This window comes from Mus pahari, chromosome 9 (genome assembly GCF_900095145.1).
Source record: "Mus pahari chromosome 9, PAHARI_EIJ_v1.1, whole genome shotgun sequence".
Lineage (NCBI taxonomy): Eukaryota > Metazoa > Chordata > Mammalia > Rodentia > Muridae > Mus > Mus pahari.
Window position 1 is genome coordinate 79,341,485 of NC_034598.1, and position 19,172 is coordinate 79,360,656.

A 19,172-nucleotide genomic window follows, 5' to 3' on the forward strand; every position below is an offset into this window, starting at 1 on the left:
GAGGAAACTGTACTCCATAATGTTAGCTCCAGCAGCACACACACACAGAGAGAGAGAGAGAGAGAGAGAGAGAGAGAGAGAGAGAGAGAGAGAGAGAGAGAGAGAGAAGTATAGAAAAAAACTTATGTTTCAGCCACCTAACCAGCAAGCAGCCTTTCTACTGATGAGACCCTAACACTGTTACTCTTCCGCCACTCTGTAACCAGCAGACACATAACTTCTGTCCTTCTGAGACAGGCTCTACTGACTCTCCTTTACCGTCCTTCTCTCTATAGGATAGTGCATTTTCCCACCACTTGTGAGTGACGTCAATACTCCTTTATTTGTACAAACCAGTATTTTTTTTCCTTTGAACTACTTATTATGGATTCATCTGTGTCCACCTGGCCAAAGAGATAGGCTGAAGGTATGCCCTACTCCCCAGCGCCTTTGAAAGCTTATTTAGAAATTAGGATCTTTGCTGATGAATGAGTTGCATCATTGGGAAAGGCCTTGGACCTGAATAACAGCATCCTTAGAGAAACAGGAAGTCTGGAAACAGAGACAGACATGCGCAGAGAAAGAATTCCATGTGGAGAGAAGTCAGGACATGGAAGCACAGGGTTGATGTGGACATGGGGGGTGCTAGTTCCTTCTTTCCCTTTCACCTCCTGGTACTGGGCAACTTCTACTGTGTGTTTACACTAAGATGCAGTCCCATCACAGGCCCTAAAGCCTAAAGCCAACCAACCATGGACTGCAACCATCAGCCAAAATAAGCCTTTCATCCTTGCAAGTCACGTGTCTCAGATATTTTGTGATAGTTGCAGAATGTTTACTATCATAATTGAAGGAAAAAAAGGAACTACACAACAATAGCTGGAGATGTTAATACTCTACTCCATCTGTGTGATGGAGCCATCACATTGAAGTAAGTAATGGCCGGGCAATGGTGGCACATGCCTTTAATCCTAGCACTTGGGAGCAAGCAGATTTCTGAGTTTGAGGCCAACCTGGTCTACAGAGTGAATTCCAGGATAGTCAGGGCTACACAGAGAAACCCTATCTCAGAAAAAAATGGAAAATTATCATACAATATAATTATTATATAATATATTATATGTATAACAAATATAACATTATATAATATTATATTATACTAGTAGAATTATACAATATAATATACCAACTAGGCATAAGACAGGTAGAAATATTTGTACAAGAGACTTTTTCCAGAGTAGACAATATGTTAGATCACACATTCTCAAAGTGTGTGTATGTGTGTGTGTGTGTGTGTGTGTGTGTGTGTGTGTGTGTTAGGGAGTAGGATATGTGTGCCTGTTTGTGACCATGTATGCTATGCACATGAAGGTCATCAGCAGCTGTCCTTTATTGCTCTCTACCTTATATTTTGAGACAGGATTGTTCTCTGAACAGTGTTGACCAGTTGGCTAGGCTGGCTGGCCAATGACCTCTGAGGGTTCAACTGTGTCTGTCCATCTCCCACTATGAACGCTAAGGTTGCAGAGGTACATTGTCACACCAAGACTTTAACATGGGCACTGGGGATCCAAACTCAGGCCCTCAGGCTTGTGGAATAGGTACTTTGTCAACTGTTACCTCCTTAGGCCCTGAGTAGATTTAATATGATACACTTCATACAAAGTGTCTTATTTGATTGGAATATACATATATGTGCATATACATATATACATATACACACATACACACATATATGTGCATATATATATATATATATATATATATATATATATATATATATATGAAATTAAACAGTAGACCCTTCAACAGTCAATGGGTCAAATAAAGCACAGTGAGATTAGAATATGCTTAGAGAAAAAAGGACAGTGTGAAGTGTGCGGATGCTTATAGTTGTTAAGTGTTTAAATACCTGGCGTAATGGTACATACCTTTAATCCCAGCCCTTGGGAGGCAGAGGCAGGCAGATCTCTGTGAGTTCAAGATTAGCCTGGTCTACAAATTGAGTTCCAGGGCAGCCAGGGCTACACAGCGAAAACCCTGTCTCAACAAGGAAAAGGATAAGTGGCCTAAAACTAGCCACTAACTTTGATAAATTGTGGACAAATAAAATAATAAAGAACAGGGATTGGTAAAACAGAGACTAAAATCTAGCTTAGAGGCTTGGGCTGGAGACTTAAGGTTGCTAAGATACAACCCAAAGAGATGTACAGACTGAGTCAAACCCCTGTCAGAAACAATCATCCTAAAACGCACGTGAACTACTAGGCAAGCTCTCTCATGCTGAGCTCTGTTCCAGCTCTGTCAAAGGATCTTTGACATAGGTGCCAAGACCACTCAGCTGGGGAATGCTTTCCAACTGCTGAAGCACCCAGATGCCAAACAGTGAAGCTGAATCTTTTAACCTAATAAAGTATTAAACACACACACACACACACACACACACACACACCCTTAAAATTATTTTATTAGTTTGTTTTGTTTTTATTTGGTTGCGTTTTTTTGGTTGTTTTATTTGGTTGTTTTGTTTTTTGATTTTTTTTTTTGTTTTTGTGTTGTTGTTGCTATTGTTGTTGTTGTTGTTGTTCTGAGACAGAACTTACTATGTGGCCCAGGCTGGCCTCAAATTAGTGGTACTTATCTTGCCTCAACCTCTTAAATGGCTATAATTACAGATATGAGCTACCATATCTGGCAAAACACCCGTGTGCATAAAATTTTTTAAAAAGTTAAAATTTTAAAGAAAGAAAAATAAAAAGGAAAAGAGCAGTGTTGTTCTCCTTGCTGTAGATGGGTCATCCTCTTAGCTGGAGGCTCCCTAGGACATCACTAAATCTCTCAGCTCCTCTCATTCCTGCCCAGCCACCAGCCACCAGCCACCAGCCACCAGCCACCACCAGCAGCAGCAGCCCAGTTCCCTGAAAGTATCACATTCCCAGAGAGAGCCTGAGAAAGCCTGGCCTCTCTACTCACTGGTCACTGCATGCACACCCCAGGGCTCTGAGCTCTCTGCTGTTCCCATGGCAGTAAGATAAAACCCACTTGTTCCCTCCCTCCACCAGGAGACTGGTAACTTAGAGGACACAGAGATAAAAGACTGAGCTTTTTTTTTTTTTTTTAACTTTCCTTTTTTTCCCCCTCCCAAGTAACAAATAGTAGTTTGTCTTCCCCAGCTACCTTGGAGCTGAACCAGCATCAAAGCCCATGGAACCGGCAGAAACCCAAGACAGACCAGTTCTATTCACCCTGTGTGGAACCTGGCTATGTGCTGGATAGAGTAGAGAGAGGAGCCTTGTGGAAGACAAAAACAAAAAGCAAAATAAAATCGCACAGGTTCAGTCTAGACTGAAGCACACGTGCACACATATCCCCCAAAGTTTGTTTTCCATCTTTCCCCCACAATGCTTTTAGCTTAGCAAATAGATAGGATGGGGACAGGGAGGGACAAGAGAACAACAAAATGACTTGTTCCCAAGGGTTCATCTTGAGCTGACTTGGCATTGTCTAGTCTAGAAACCTTAGGGGCTGGCAACAGATATGTAGCAGTTCTAAGAATTCATCCGAGACCCTGATGGCCCATGTGCGTGTCTGCTAAGTACATGGGACTGTGTGCAAATTTGGAGGACAGAGAGAATAGTCTCCTGATGATGAAACCTATAGTATAATCCTCATGCCAGATGCTGTTCTAAGAGTCAACATAGCCACCAGGGAACAGTTGAGTCTCTTATCCCCATGTTATCGATGAGGAGACTGATGACCACTGAGCTGAGGTCAGTTCTCCCAAGTCATGGCTAAAGGCAAGACTTAGGTCTGCGCCACATTGGGCTACACACTGTTAGCCCCATGTAACAGGCTCTTTCCATGGGGATTGTCAACATAACTTTGAAAACTACCAAGCGACAGACAACTGTAGGTCAGCAGTTGACAACTTGCTCATGACTCCAAAACCAGATGTTAGAGCTCTAACCTTAGTGTGTGTGAATGTGATCTTATTCGGAAACAGGGTCTTTAGAGGGAAAAAAAAAAATTAAGTTTAAATGGTGTATTGGGTTAGACTGGACCTGAGGCAGTCATTGTAAGGACAGGTACATTTGAATACAGACCAGCACCAAGGGGAAGTAGCCATGTGTAGATAAACAGAGAAAGTGTAGCTATGCTGTGTTAGCCAAGGACATGAAGGGCTAAGGATAACCAGGGCAGGAGACCCTCGTCATGAAGCCTAGACCCTGGGTTTGGAGTGTCTGGCCTCCGAAACTGTAAAGAAGAATACATTTCTGGTTTTGTTTTGTTTATAGACAGGCTCTTACTATGTAGTCTAGGCAAGCCTCAACCTCCAGGGCACTGGGATTACAGGTGTGTACCACCACAGCCAGCAAGATTCTGTTTGAAGCCACCAAGTTAGAGGTACCTTGTGACAACAGCTATGGGGGTAGAGTAATATCCATTTTTTTCTGAGTTTGAAAAGTGTGTGTATGGAGGGAGGATTGGAGGTAATGTGTGAGTAGCAGCGCCAGTACCTCAGACTTCGATCTGAGTCCAAATCCAAGAAACCATACAGTGGGAAGGCAGAACCAGCTGTCCTCTGACCTCCACATGCATGTCATGTACATGTGTGACCATTCACACACACACACACACACACACACACACAAAGAAAAATAAGATTGTAAATTAAATTGATTAAGTTTGTGGAGTGTATGTGTGTGTGTGTGTGTGTGTGTGTGTGTGTGTGTGTGTTGGAGAAGAAGAAAGAAAGAAAAAATAGATCAGGTAAATTTAAAAAACAACAACAACAACAACAGAAAGATTATTTCTGGTGTGCGAGCCGAAGGAATGGAGCCAAGATGTCAGGCCCGAGAAGAGAGAGGCAGAGAGGGAATGCATGGTGAAGTTGCTGGAGTCAGAGGCTTTACAGGAGCCAAGGCACAGAAAGGGAGGGACAGGCGCCAGAGCCAGGGCTGAGTTGCAAGGAGCTTCACACAGGCTCTGCCCTTCTCTGGCAGCCGGAGAAGTGGCTGGGAAAGAACAGGATGGTCTCATTGCTCTCATGGTTGACCTGACCCGGGAAGATGACCCTTGCCATGCTCCACCCTGCCATCTCACACCTCAGCAGGGCGCTTACGTCAGCCACATCTTTGGTTACTGAACTCAGGGGACATGTATTTAGCACTCACAAAGTGACTGGCACAGGAAGATGGGGACTGAGGAACCAGGTTGTTAAGAATCTCACAGTTGCTAGGGTCTGGTGCTTCACTCGCCTCCTTCCAGCTCCATCCAGCTCCATCCAGCTTCACCTCACTGGACCCATGACACTTCCCCACAGGTGTTTTGTTTGCACTACTGAGTTTCTTTATAGATAACCACATAGTGGTTGTTTTTTGTTTGTTTGTTTTTTAATTTATATGTATATGTGATGTCGCTCCTCCATCCCCTTTAAGCTGTGAGCTTCACAAATGCAGTCAGTTTCTATCCATCCCTGTGTGCTCTGTGCCTTTGTGGAGCCTGATACAATAGAACAGATCAGGAAACAATTGACCAATTCAAGTTCCAAATTTTCTAGAACTCAAGCAGCAGAGAGCTTAAAAATAACAGGAAAAAGTACTTAGAGCACCTAAATACAGAATTCATAAAATTAAGAGACGTAAATGCCTCTTAGTCACGTGGACTTCACCCAATCAGCTGTACTCAAAAGAAGAGAGATTCATGTTGCGGCTGAGGAAACATGGCTCACTTTTCTGAGACCACCACAAGGATGACAACATTGTTCTACCTGCTTGTAAGGAAAGACACACACCTGGGAGGAGGTCTCTTCCCAATGTCTCTTAAGTGACAAGTCCTTCTAGCCTTGGCCAGCGCTAGCATCTAAGGGCAGCTGTAAAAAGCTTTGTAATTAGGGTTGCACACAGAACGCTAAAGTTTAGGATCCTACTGCAGCACAACACAGGGATCTGGAGTCACTCGAGAGACCTTCTCTAGAGAACCAGGAAAATAAACTTAAGTAGGTCCAAGGGCCAAAGACAGATAGTCAGGCAGGCAGGCAGACAGACAGACAGACAGACATACAAGACTTCCCAGGACATTGCCTTCCTATCACAGTGATACTTCATTTTTTTCTTTACCATTCATTTATCTAATATATAAAAACATAAAAAAATTATATGTATTCATAGGGTATTATATGAGATATGTGTGTGTATTATTTATATATAAAATATAATGTTTACATTGGGTTAAACATATTTAACACCTCAAGTATCTATTGTTTCATTATTGTAAAAATAGCTCAAAAGTTCTCTTTTGTCATTTAGAAATAAGCAGCATATTGTCCTTGTCTACAGTCATCCAACAGTCCAGTAGTACACGGGACCTCTTGCTCTTATTTCTAAGCAGTAAGTAGCCACCGACTGACCTTTCCCTTCCACTCCATCTTCCCACTACTTCCAGCCAGCCTCAGATAAACTCTCAATTTCTAATATTTTGGTTATGTGACTGTTCACCTAGTGATAAATAAAATAAACTAGATTTAAAAAAAAAATCCCTAAGCTGTGCTGCTATACACAGGTAAATCTCAGTACCTGGGAGGCTGAAGTAGGAGGGCCAGCATCTGTCCAGTTGACATAAAACTAATCCAGCACAGAGCAGAGAGATGGTAAGAGCCCAAGGATCAAGGAGTTTGCTGTGAGTTACGTCAGAGGCTACACCCATAAAGTCTCACCAACACGACTGCCTACACGTGAGCTGAACAAGGATGACACCAAGAGGCATGCCAAGATCGGGTAAAGCTCACAAGGCCTCAAACCTACACACAACTGCAGGCAACTAAGGACTGTTGAGAGTGGGGGAAACAGGATTCTTTAAGGAAGACTGGCTATCAACTGGCTATCCAATGCCAAATGGTCAGCACTAAAAATGTACATATGAGTAATATTATACAGACTGAGGATGGAGGGAAGGTGTGTGTGTGTGTGTGTGTGTGTGTGTGTGTGTGTGTGTGTAAAAGTATCATTTATTCTCCTGTTCTAGTTGTCACTTCCAAGGTTTACGTCTTCTGTCTGCTAATCTAGGCCTAGCCCAGGAAGCTTCTGCCTCCACACAATCTTATCTAGGCCTAGAATGTCTTCAGCCTCTGAGACTTACTGCTGAATAAGCTCACCCCTTTCTAGATCCTTCTGACCTCTGGCCAACTGTTCAACTCAGTTGCTCTGGCTCAAATGTCTCTCCATGCTAACTGATTCAATCTGGCTTCTTTAGGCTTCTCCTGAATTGCTCTGCTTTGCCACAGACTATCTCTGGCAATCTGTTCTAATCTTCTGGCTCATTCTCATTCTGACTCGTTCTATCTTCACCCATGTCTAGTTTGTTCTCTCTCTGCAACCGTCTCTCTACAACTGTCCCAGTAAAACTTCCTTTTTTCCTTCCTCTTCTCTCTCTGCTCGGCTCCTCAAGTAGATTCTCTTTCCTCTCTCTTCTCATGAGAGTTGGGCATACCGTGTTCTGTCGAATCTTTCTCTGATTCATCACTTTGTCTGCCACTCAATTAGACATCACTTTCAAACACTGGTGCCTCCTTTTACAAACTACTTTACCTTCATTGTTTGGGTTTTTTTTTTCCAGAGCTGAGGACTGAACCCAGAGCCTTGTGCTTGCTAGGCAAGACTGAGCTAAATCCCCAACCCCCACCCCCATTGTTTGGGATTAAGGAAATGTCTGTATTCTGCCCAGAGGAATTATGTGCTAAGGGCTGAGCCATACCACAACTAGAAACAGGGTTCTTCAGTAAATAACACAATCGTGTATTTTACAGTGTGATTAAATGTCCTGTAAAATATATGTATGTGTTATTGTGTACGTGTATAATAGCTTATATATTTATATGTGTTTTTACATTTATATATATCATCAGTATTAAAATATATATTTATAAGAATATTATCTTTAAGCCAGGTGTGGTGGCACACGCCTTTAATCCCAGCACTCCGGAGGCAGAGGCAGGCGGATTTCTGAGTTCGAGGCCAGCCTGGTCTACAAAGTGAGTTCCAGGACAGCCAGGGCTATACAGAGAAACCCTGTCTCGAAAAATTAAAAAAAAAAAAAAAAGAATATTATCTTTATAAAGCATATTTTTATATTTTACATATTTATATAACTCCATATATGCATGTGATAACAATTCATGAAAAAGAGACCATGAATTTGAAAGAGAGCAAGGAGGAATAAATGGGAGGAATTGGAGGGAGGAAAGAAGAGAAAGAAGCATTATAATTAGAATTATAATTTCAAAAATAAAAATAGACCTTCAGAGAAAAACCCAACTATATAATATTAAGTCATATATAAAACGATAAAATTGCAAAAGTCCTATATCTTTCCTGCCCACTCCAGGAATGCTCATAAAAAGAATAATAAATGATTATTTATCACAGAGTAATTTGTGTTTGCTATATCGCTACAACAAAATACCTGAGAGAATCAGCTTACACAGAGAGAAGATTTGGTCTTGGTGCTATTGCTTAGTCACTTTCCTGGAAAGTTTAGGATGAGGTGGTTTCCTTAGAGCCAGAGTCTGGGTAAATAAACATCAGGCCAGTCAAAAGCCCTCAAGCATCTGAGGGAAGCATCTCATTCTTCCCTCAGGAACCCCACAGTGACTCAGTTACTCAGTTTCCTCATTGTCTCTCCACAGAGCTCACTCCGGTTCCTCTTACTTCCTGCTCTCCAGACATTCATTTCTCTGCTTGTGTTTGCTTTTTGTTTGTTTGTTTACAAGACTAACTCTCCCTATCTAGTTCTTGCAGTCCTGGAACTCCCACTCTATAGACCAAGCTGGCCTTAAATTCAGAGATCCTCCTGCGTCTGCCTCCCCAGTGGTGGGATTAAAGGCGTGTGTCACTACTCTTGACTTATTTCACACCATTCCTAAACACAGTATTATCACAAATGTAAGACAGCTAGATACCACACTACTCAGCAAACCTTGTACATCTCAAACAATATTCACCTATTTTATTTAAAAAGCTAGATTGTCTCACAGGAATGAAATGCCCTGTGATGCAATGTTTCATGACTAACCTAGGACACATTGCTTCATGACTAAACTAGGACACAATGTTTCATTGAACCCCATACAAACCACATAAAGACCATCTACCATAGATCCATTTAATCTGCATGTACAAGGTTTTCTAAATGGAGCCTGGACAGGTATATTCCCCAAGGCTACACGGTGAGATAAGATGGGTCACTGTGGATTCTCAATCTGTCTTCAGATACCTCTCCTAACATGCTCCCAAATGCCTTTCTGGTCCACAGACCTTTTCTTCTGCTTCTGATCTCCTTGTGCCGCTCGCTCCCTCCCTCCATCTCTGCACTCATTTGTCCATCAGTATCCTGCCCTATACTGGGTACCACAGCAGATGAAAGACGTAGAGTGCACACAGTGCTTCCCTGGCTCTAACAAGAACACACAGATGAACAGACAAGCCCACACATGAGAGTCTCCAGCCTGAGCCCTGGAATGGCTCCCAGTACCCGTGCACCTGTCTGTCATTGTCTCTTTCTTCCCTTGAAGGAATTTATTCACTGATCACAGTGAAGACAGCATGGAAACCCTTGCACGCAAACTCAGTTCCTTAACTGGGCATATTTGTTCATAACTCTCAGATTAGACCTGAACCCCGCTCCTCCACAGCCTGTAGCTTTCCCAAGCATCATTTGCATCAGCTCACAAACAAGAGCGTTGCCTCTTGATGCTTCTCCTCACAAGAAGCCAGGCTGAAAACAGAATGAAAAGGAAATCCAATCAGGTGATCCTTCTCCAAGCTAAGGAGGCAAGGGGAGATGGTACCCACTAGCCTTAAATGTCCTCTGCCTTATCACAGGTTGAAGGATTCAAGTTGCAAGAAAGTACCATTGTTCTGGCTAGACTAGAAAGGACAGCCCACTGAAAGGAGACACAGGCTTGCCTGTGATCTACTCTCTGCACAGGAGAGTGGCTGCCTGTGTGCCTTTCCCTAAACAAAGTGCTGAAACTGTCACATGGATCTGTTCAAAGACAAAACACCAGCATCCGTTTCCTCGTTTGGAGAATGAGAACAGGAGTGAGGACTCTCTAAAATGGTGGTTGTCAATCTCTCTAACACTGTGACCTTTGAATACAGTTCTTCATGTTGTGGCAACCGCCCCCCCCCAACCATAAAATTATTTTTGTTGCTAAACTTTTCTACTGTCACAAGTCATAGTGTCAATGTCTGGTAGGCAGGATATCTGATACTTGACCCCTGTGAAAGAGTTCATTCGACCTCCGCCTCTGCCCAGGAGCCATGACCCACAGATTGAGAACTGCTACTTTAAAATAATGTGTATGTGGCATGGTCCTGGCTGTAGGCACAGGTGACCCCAAATCAAGCCATACTGCTCAGTTCCTGCATTAATCATAATGAAAACAGAGCCCTGGCCCTTCACATAAGAATCCTGTAACTATTTCTACAGACCTAAGCTTGACCTTAAGTGCCACAGGTGGGTAAGGAGAACAGGCTCTGTGGCCCCAGAAGAGAGAGGTCACAAACATTGACTAACTCTCCCACAGGCTGGGATTGAGGTCAGATTCCAAGCTGAGACACAGAGAAAGTTCTGGAAAACCTGGGAGAGAGCAAACAGTTCAACTGGGAGGCAGCTTAGGGCCACTTTCTCCAGAGACAGAAGGGGCAAAGCTGGACCCCAACAATGCAGCACCCAAAGAAAGTTAGGAAGGGTTTCACATCCTCTGAAAAGCACTCAGGAAGTTAGGAGGTGTTTGCTTGTTTGTTTGAGATGAGAAGAAGACGCTAAGCTCTTTACAATAGCCAGGAAATGAGAGGGAGCTGCCCGCCAACTCATGAATGGACAAAGAAGCTGGTCCAAGTGCACAGTGGAACTCTATGCGGCCGAAGAACAATGAAAGCGTGACCCTTCCGGAAGATGGGTGTGGCGGGAAAGCATTCAGCCAGACTCAGAAAGTCAAATTCCATGCTGCTGCTTACACGTGGAGCATCGATTTGTAACTCTCTATCTATCATCTATCTATCTATCTATCTATCTATCTATCTATCTATCTATCTATCTATCATCTGTCAACTATTTATCATCTAATATCTATTTATCATCTATCATCTCTCCTCTATTTACCATCTATCATCTATATATATAATATCTATTCATTTATCATCTCTCATCCATTTATATCTATCATCTATCTATCATCTATCTATCTATCATCTGTCTGTCTGTCTGTCTCTGTGTGTGTGAGAGAGACAGAGAGTGCATGTGTGTGACAAACTAGAAAGGGGATCATGAGGAGGAGGAGCCCTGGGGAGGTGGAAAATAGAAAGAGTAATGGAGTGTGTGTGTAATTGAAAAGCAGAGGGAAGCCGTCTAACAGAGAGAAGAAAGTGAATCCAGCCAATGGGGATGGGCAGTGGGGCAAGGGAACAATGTGTCTGCAGATGTCATGACAAGAGACTGCTTGCTAACTACGAGCTGTGATCAAAGAGAAAAGAATTTGAGGGGGAAATCAGAACTGTGTTGGACTGGCTTACCTATGGCTTAATAATGGTTTCATTTTCAATACATACAGGAAGGTGAGAATAAGAAACATCACTATCTTCTCTGAGCCAGGGTCTCTGAAGTTCTTTGTGTGACTGATACATTAAACTTCATGTGAGCAAGATTGAAATGTTGTGTCTCCTTTGATTGCTGGTCAGAAACCCCAAAGCCCACACAGGGTCAGATAGTCAATAGCGGGCTGGGGTTGCTTCTGTGCTACACCACAGACGACTTCCAAAAACCCTTCATCCACTTGCCTTAGCTATTTGGGCAATCACAACAAAATACCATAAAATCTGTGCCATATTAACTGAAACTCATTTCTCATGATTCTGGACAGTGAGAGGTTGAAAGCCATATTACCCAGGGCTTCCGTTTCTGGTAAGAACCTGCTTCCAGCACACAGAGGGCCACTTTGCAATACAACCTTACAAGGTAGGAGGAGACAAGGGAGCTCCCTGGACATCTTTGCTAAGAACGCTGAATCCCCAGGGCTGGGGAGATGGCTCTGTGGGTAAAGCATTTGCCATGCAAGTGTGAATTCTCAGAACACACATGAAGTTGGTGCCATCACGCACATCTGTAATCCCATGCTTCTGTGGTGAGATGGGAGATGGAGATGAGATTCTCCAAAGCTCATGGGCCAGCTATCCCCATGGCATATGAAGCAGAACAAAGAGAGACCCTAGCTCAAAAGAACTGGGAGGTTAGACATGACACCCAAGATTGTCCTCTAACTTCTACTCATGCACTGTGATAGAGAGATGTCTGCATTCACACATAAAAACATGCACATATGCATGCTTATTGCACACATATAACACACACAACATAGAAGAGCACTAATCCCATTGGGAGAGTTCCAACCCATGACCGAACCAATAACACATTATTTTGTTTGAATTGACCATTTGATCCAAATGACAGTCTTATAAGGTGGGCACTCTCTTCACCCTCTTTTTACAGATCGAGAAACAGGAGGATCAGGACAGACATTTTGAAGCACTCACGCTGAGACGAAACGACCATGAGTTTAAAGCCAGCCTGCACAAATACAGCAAGATTTTGCCTCAAAATGGGGTTGAGGATTGCTCAGTCAGCATCAGCGTCTTAGTTTGGATCCCTGGCCCCATATTAAAGTAAAACATGACGCCCCTCTGTAAGCCGTGTGCTGGTTAGTGTGTATTGTCAATTTGACCCCATGTAGAGTCCCCTGGGAAGAAAGAATCTCAGCCGTGGGAATCGCCCAGATCACATCGGCCGCCTGTTGTCATCCATTGTCTTGTGGGATGACCAGTGATGGAGCATCCCACTGTGGGCCACTCTATCCCTCCTGACTGCTGACACTAAAGGCATCCCTCACAGCTGCCAGGGTTCTGGCATTCTTCCCCTTAACGTTTTATTGATTCTCTGTGAATTTCACATCATGAACCCCTAATCCCACTCAACTCCCCCATTCCTTCTTATCTGCCCTCCATCCCCAACCTCCTCCCCCCAAAAGAAAATTAGGGAAAAAAAAATCTCATCGTGGTAGCTGCAGTGTCCCAGTGTATTTCATACAGTATCCTCCGTAGTCCAAACATCTTTACTTGCAAACGCTCCTTGCACTGTCATTTGGTCTCCTCCGAGGCCTCTTGCTCTTGCTATGTTATTATAATGAATCTTCACCCGGTCTCCTCTCAGATACCCTGTTGTTGCCCTGGGTCATGGAGATCGTGCAGCTTTGGGTACGCAGGACAGCCCCTTCAGGTGCTCCAGCGGTTCATAGATGAAGTAGATATGGGGTGGGCCAACTCATCGTCCTGGATCGGGCCCTGAGTGGTAGCTGAGTTGGTCAGCCTGCCAGCTCTCCCACACACACATCTCCAGAGCCAGCTCTCCGGACTGCCCTGGCTAACTGGCCTACTGCCTCAGCCAGCAAGGGGTGGGACCAGCTCTCCCTGTTCTCATGCCCTCAGGGTTGGCTCACTTGGCCTTTGCTTCTGGGGCGGGGCTCTCCTGCTCTCTTGACCTCGGCTCTCCCACCTGCCACAGGCAGCAAGAGCGAGCCTCTCTTCCTTCCCCACACCAGGATGAGGGGTGGGACCAGCTCTCCTGCAGTCACACCCCAGTCCCCACCACAAGGGCTAGCTCTAATGTTCCGCTCCAGCAGGGGAGCGGAGACACTCTCCTGAGTGCTGCAATCAGCAAGAAAAACAGGAATAGTGCCAGCTCTCCAGAGTACCCCAGTCAATGAGGGGCAGAGCCAACTCCACATAACCCTTGGACATCAACATGGTCCCAGGGGGAAGCCCAGACTGGGGACTTCTGCATGGTCTTTGATGGTGACAAGTGCCACCAACATCGTCACAGGCCCCTGCTGCTGCATGACCATGGGCACAGACGTGGCCCTCAGTGGCAGAACGGGCCAGAACTTCACCGTGGTCTCAGGTGGCAGGGCAGGCTACTCACATCAGACTGTTTCTCAGAACCCGAAAGTCCCCAACTCCACCTCTCCTCATAAGGCTCAAACCATTCTGCTTCTCTTTCTCACCCATCTCTCTACCACAGTCTTACAAATCTTAATGGCACCCTCTCTGGTCAGGCCATGTGGCGGTGGGCGGGCCTATGGTGCTTCTTTATAACAGCTGGAAAGACGGGCATTCTCAAAGCTCGCTTCCGGCTTTGGAAAGTTCCTCACTCATTCTCCAAGATCAAATCTTTCTCTTATTTTTAAAATTATATTATATATCTTATTGTTATTAGTTTATTTTATGTGCATTCGAACTTTGCCTGCATCTCTGTGCATCACACGTGTGTCTGGGTGTCACAACCTGACAGATGGTTTCAAAGTGTTGTGTGAGTCCTGGGAACTGAACCCGGGTCCTCTGGAAGAACAGCCAGTGCTCTTAATTTCTGAGTTCTCTTTCTAGGCCGATACTTCTCTCCTATTGTGCGAGCCCTTTATAACAGATATCAAGGCATATTAGAGATTTGGGCCATTTGGGGGACAACTGTGGAAGAACATTCTAGCACACCAGTTAGGATTGACTTGGGTTCCAGAGAGATGGAGTGTTCTTATAATCATAGTACTTGGAAGATGATAAGAAATTAGAGTTCATTCTGCACTATATAATGAGATGTGTCATGGAGCTAGAAACAGAAAATGAAACTAGTGGTGCATGCCTTTAATCCCAGCACTTGCAAGCCATTGACAAACAGATCTTTGTGAATTCAAAGTCAGCCTGGTCTACATAGAAACACCCAGGACATCCAGGGCTACATAGAGACTCTGTCATTAAATAATGAAGAAGAAAAGGAGAAAGAGAACTAATCTCCTAGGCATAAATTCTTTTTTTTTTTTTAGCATTCTTTTCTAATTATAGTTTTATTTATTTTTATGTATATGAGTGCTCTATCTGCATGTACCCCTGCATGCCAGAAGAGGATATCAGATCTTATTATAAAACGGTTGTGAGTCACCATGTGGTTGCTGGGAATTGAACTCTGGACCTCTAGAAGAACAACTAGTGCTCTTAACCGCTGATCCATCTCCCCAGCCCTAGAAGGCATAAAATCTTATAATCAATCACCCGTTGAGGTTTATGATGTCAGCATGGTGTTAATGTCACTGGCCCACTTTTACACAGGCACAGTGGCTGATGATTTGAGGCTTTAGAAGCTTCTGGGGCTGCTGTGGCTCTCCCTTCCTCCGGGTTTCCTTATCGCCACATGGTCATGTAAGCAGGGGGTTACTGTCCTTTTTCTCTAATGCCACCCCGTAGGATGTCACCCAAGTTTGACCAACATACCACCAACATCAGATTCTCCCGGGATGCCTGTGACAACCCCAGACCCTTGGGCACCACCTTCTATATACTAAGTCAGGAGATTCATGCTTTTCTTACTAACGCCAACATTTGACAAGAGCAAGACAGAAACTGCTCTTCTCCTTTCTCCCCTTTGAGGAATCAGACAGATCCTAACACAGGGTAAGCGATTACCGGGTGTTATTGAACATGTTAATAAATGGAGTCGGTAACTTTCAACTAAGTTCTGCTGCGTCTGCCTAGCTAAGGGAACACAGAAGCCTGTAGCTGGGAGCTCTCATCTGGGGTACTGGCCAGCTGCCTATTTAAGGATACCTCAGTCCCATGAGAATGGGAAATTCCTCACACTTCTGCCACATTTTTTCTCCCAGAACATAGTCAGGTATATATTGAGTACTCAATAGATGTTTGTTAAACGACTAAATGACAGTTGGATAACTGGAAGATGAGGTTACTGAAGAGCGTGCCCATTGACCTATCAGCTTCTGGATGTCTTTCTCTGTATAGTTCCTGGTCTTCACAAGTTTCTGATCCTATCTTAATTTTAATTGTGTCCTGTGTGAGAATGCTTGACAGCTGTCACCCAATGCAGGGAGCGGTGCTTCTCACTCAAGTGAAAACCATCCAAATTAGGTAATTCTGTAACTGTTTGTCCTGTGTGCTCCTTCCGCTCTGTACTGGCTGGTTCTGTGTGTCAACTTGACACAAGCTGGAGTTATCACAGAGAAAGGAGCCTCCCTTGAGGAAACGCCTCCATGAGATCCAGCTGTAAGGCATTTTCTCAATTAGGGATCAAGGGTGGGAGGGCCCATTGTGGGGTGGTGCCATCCCTAGGCTGGTGGCCCTGCGTTCTATAGGAAAGCAAGCTGAGAAAACTAGGGGAAGCGAGCCAGTAAGCAGCACCCCTCCATGGCATCAGCTCCTGGCTCCAAGTTCCTGCCCTGTGTGAATTCCTGTTCTGACTTCCTTTGGTGATGAGCAGCAATGTGGAAGTGTAAGCTCAATAAACCCTTTCCTCTCCAGTTTCCTTCTTGGTCATGATGTTTGTACAGGAGTAGAAACCCTGACTAAGACCCCTTCTGTTTTTCTGATATCCACATCTCTGAAGAGACACCAGCAGTATAAACTCAGGAGAGAGCCCATTGGCATAGTCCTTGGCCAGCATGCATGGCATGAAACTGAGGTACTGCTGCACACCTGTCACCCAAGCACTCAGGAGCTGGAGGCAGGAGATCGCCTTCAGCTACAAAGTGACTTCAAAGCCAGCCTGGCTGACATACAGGACCTGTCTCAAAGCACGAGACAGAAAGAAAAGAGAGATATTCTCATCAGGCCTCCTCCCTCCTCCTATTCCCAGTGTCAGAAGAGGGCACAACAGGGTCATGTGACACTGTCTAGGACCCCCTTACACTCATGATCCTCCTGCCTCGGCCTCCTGAGTTCTGGGATGATAGGTGTGCCCCCACCACCCCTGGCTCATTCCCTCTTAATTGACCAGTAATTCGATCTTAATCGAAGTCCTGGAAGACATTTTCCTAGAAGCTGAAAAGCTGCTTCTGAAATATCCACGGGAAAAGCAAAGAAAGGAAGGAAAGCCAGAATAGACACAGGCAGGCCGGAGATGCGGCACTGCCCACTTTCAGTCTTCCTGTGCAGCGCAGAAATCCAGACAGCGGGAGCTGACTGCTCTGGACAGCCTGAGCTAATTCAGGAGTTGTCCCTGTCTCCTTGAAGCTGAGTGTGGTGACTCGGGCCTGTGGCCCCAGGTCTCAGAAGGACGAGACAGGAAAGTGAAAATGAGATAACCTGAGCTACTAAGACCCTGCCCTGCCGGGGAAGAATTCAAAAACAAAACAGAAAGGGGGAGGGGACGATTCAAAAGGGAGAGCTGTGAGGTAGTTCCCTTTGGAAGAACTGGTGCTGATTACAAGAGTCCGTAAGAACTTCTCAGATGGGAAGGAGGTTTACAGGTGTATGTGTGTGTTTGTATGTGTGTGTATGTATTTGTATGTGTGTGTATGTGTGAATGTATATATGTGAATGTGTCTATATGTATGTATGTTTCCTTATGTGTGTATTTATGTATGTATATATACTGCATATATATGTGTGAGTTTGTATGCATATATTTATGTATATATGTACATGTTTATGTTTGTATGTCTGTGCATATGTAGGTGTGCATATGTATATGTGTTTATTTGTGTACATATATGTGTATATAAGTATATGTGTGTATATGAGTGTGTGTGTCTTGCTTTGGGTGACAGTCACATGGGTATAATCATCTACCCACACTCATTGCATTGTATACCCACGAATTGACTTTTCCTGTATTTGAAGTATGTCTCATTTTTTAAATCTATGTTTTTTACACTGGGCAGAAATATCAAATCATGACATATCCTTTATGCACTGTGCTTTCAGTCTTAGGACCATTAGACGGAAATGTAAGGCTTTAAACAGCTCTCGGTTTCAGGGCCAGTGTGTCAACAGCAGGCCCTCTGCAATCATCCTACAAAGCCAAAAAGAGTGGGTCTGGATCATAACATACTGAAGGCGTGGGCATTGTGCAGGCTTTCAATGTATCATAGAAGTAAATCATACTTTACATATATTATCATGGGTTAAATATATAGTGCAATATACTATATAAGTATATATATATATATATATATATATATACACACACATACATACACACACACACGTAGAAGGAATATATTTAACACATGAGCATAACATTCCTTTAAGGAAGTTGACAAAGATTACACACACCACTAGTGAGTGGTATCACCTGGACTCAAATCCCAGTTGTAACTCCACATTCTTTCCCAGAAACACACACACACACACACACACACACACACATACCACTTAGATATTGTCTCTTAGTTAAGGTTTCTATTGCTGTGATGAAACACCATAACCAAAAGAGCATGTTGGGGAGGAAAGGGTTAATGTGGCTCATCCTCCCTCCTTGCTGCTCATCACTGAAGGAAGTCAGGGCAGGAACTCACACAGGGCAGGAACCCGAGGGAGGCAGGAGCTGAAGCAGAGGCCATGGAGGGTGCTGCTTATTGGCTTGCTCATATGGCTCACTCAGTCTGCTTTCTTAAGAACTCAGGACCGCCAGCCCAGAGATCCCACCACCCATGGTGGGCTGAACCCTCCCCACATCAATCACTAATTAAGAAAATGCCTTACAGCTGGATCTTATGGAGACATTTTCCAAATTGGGGTTCGTTTCTCTCAGATGACTCTTGTGTCAAGTTGACATAAAACTAGCCAGCACAAATATGTTTATGAAAAATACCCAAATCCCAAATCCCAATTCATGGATTCCCCTTTCACTCACCAGATCTGTGAGATCAGCTCTATGAGATTTGAAAACCAATGAGCAGGGCCTTTCTAACGAGCTTGAAAACATTGGAAAGTTTTAAACTGTCACCTGATTCCCAGTCCTGGCTTCCATTCTCAAGCCCATGTTTGCTTTGGAATGTAGAGATTGGAATGTCCTCGTAAAGTAAACAAGGAACCACAGATCCCAGTGCACACACAACACTTGCCAAGGACCCGTGGGGAGGTGTGCCCACTGTTTGGGTATTAAGTCACAGCCTCCCACAGCCCTGCACGAAGGATGACGCCAGCACCTTCAGAAGGGAAGCCACAAGCACACACTGCTTACATTTTCAAATTGAATGAATAAGACGAGAGTGTTAACTCTTGTAATCTCAGCTCTGGGAAGACTGAGGCAGGAGGATTAACAAAAATTCAAGGCTAGCCTGGGCTATATAGCAAGAC

At 44.2% G+C, this 19,172-nt stretch overlaps 1 long non-coding RNA gene across 1 annotated transcript in view; it reads right to left on the reverse strand.

Moving 5' to 3' along the window:
* The window catches only part of LOC115064701, a 39,424-nt gene extending 20,636 nt beyond the window's left edge, over positions 1–18,788 (reverse strand). Inside the window, exon 1 of the long non-coding RNA XR_003844533.1 lies at positions 18,727–18,788. This is a non-coding gene — a long non-coding RNA (uncharacterized LOC115064701). The remainder of the gene's footprint in view (positions 1–18,726) is intronic.
* Positions 18,789–19,172: the final 384 nt, after the last annotated feature.